General features: G+C 41.8%; 1 pseudogene; it reads left to right on the top strand.

The window, feature by feature from the left end:
* The first annotated feature begins 242 nt into the window (after nt 1-242).
* On the top strand, nt 243-1,004 carry LOC132359743 (very-long-chain (3R)-3-hydroxyacyl-CoA dehydratase 1-like; annotated as a pseudogene).
* Nucleotides 1,005-1,266: the final 262 nt, after the last annotated feature.

The raw sequence follows: 1,266 nt of genomic DNA, 5'->3' as shown, positions 1-1,266 counted from the left end.
TCTGACCACAATGCTATGAGACTAGAAATCAACTATAGAAAAAAAGACTGCAAAAAACACAAACACATGGAGGCTAATCAATATGCTACTAAACAACCAATGGATCACTGAAGAAATAAAAAATATCTGGAAACAAATGAACATGAAAGCACAATAATTCAAAATCTATGGGGGCTGGGGGTGCCCACTCCTACCCCTGTGGGTAGCTGGGCTGGCAGTGCTAAGCTCCCTGTGTGTGGCACATGGGGCACCTGATGGATGCGGTGGCAGCGGGCGGTGGTGTTTCAGCGGTGTGCTTGGCTGGGCCCCCTCCCACCCCCCTGCTCCTCTCATCCATGTCCCCCGGCTGTGCGGCCACCATGGCGTCCGGTGAGGAGGACAGCACCAATGGCAGCGCCTCGGAGGCCGTGGGCAAGAGGAGGTGCCTGGGCTTGTTGGCCACCGCCTGGCTTACCTTCTACAGCATCACCATGACTGCAGGGTGGCTGGTACTGGCTACTACATGTACTGTAGTAAAAATGTACCGGCTGGTACATTTTTATGTGGAAAAAGGAATACACAAAGGTTTATATAAAAGTATTCAGAAGACACTTAAATTTTTCCAGACATTTGCTTTGCTTGTGGAATTGTACCTATTTCTGTGCTTGTGGCTGGGGTCCAAGGGAGTTCAAGAATCTTTATGGTGTGGCTTGTTACTCACAGTATAAAACCAATATAATTTTTTTATCATCTTATATCCTGTCGGAGTTGCTGGTGAACTTCTTACGATATATGCTGCCTTACCATATGTGAAGAAAAAAGGAATGTTCTCAATAAGACTTCTGAATAAATACAATGCTTCTTTTGACTACTATTATTTTCTTCTTATAACCATGGCCTCATATATACCATTGTTTCCACAACTCTACTTTCATATGTTACATCAGAAAAGAAAGGTTCTTCATGGAGAGGTGATTGTTGAAAGGGATGATGAAATGATCCCTACAACAAGGTGTTTTTTCTAGAATAACCAGGATTACTTGAGTCTAAGGTTTAATAACAGGAATAAACAGCTTCATGAAAAAAAAAAATCTATGGGATGTAGCAAAATCAGTTCTAAGAGGGAAGTTTAGAGTGATAAAGTCTACCTCTGGAAACAAGAAAAATCTCAAAATTTCAAACCTTACACCTAAAGGAAAAAGAACAAACAAAACCCCAGAAGAAGAGGCAGAAGGAAAGAGATCATAAAGATCAGAGCAAAAATAAATTAAAAGAGATCATAAAGAT

Source organism: Balaenoptera ricei, chromosome 1, assembly GCF_028023285.1.
Source record: "Balaenoptera ricei isolate mBalRic1 chromosome 1, mBalRic1.hap2, whole genome shotgun sequence".
Classification (NCBI taxonomy): Eukaryota; Metazoa; Chordata; class Mammalia; order Artiodactyla; family Balaenopteridae; genus Balaenoptera; species Balaenoptera ricei.
This window is presented reverse-complemented; position numbering and strand designations above follow the sequence as displayed.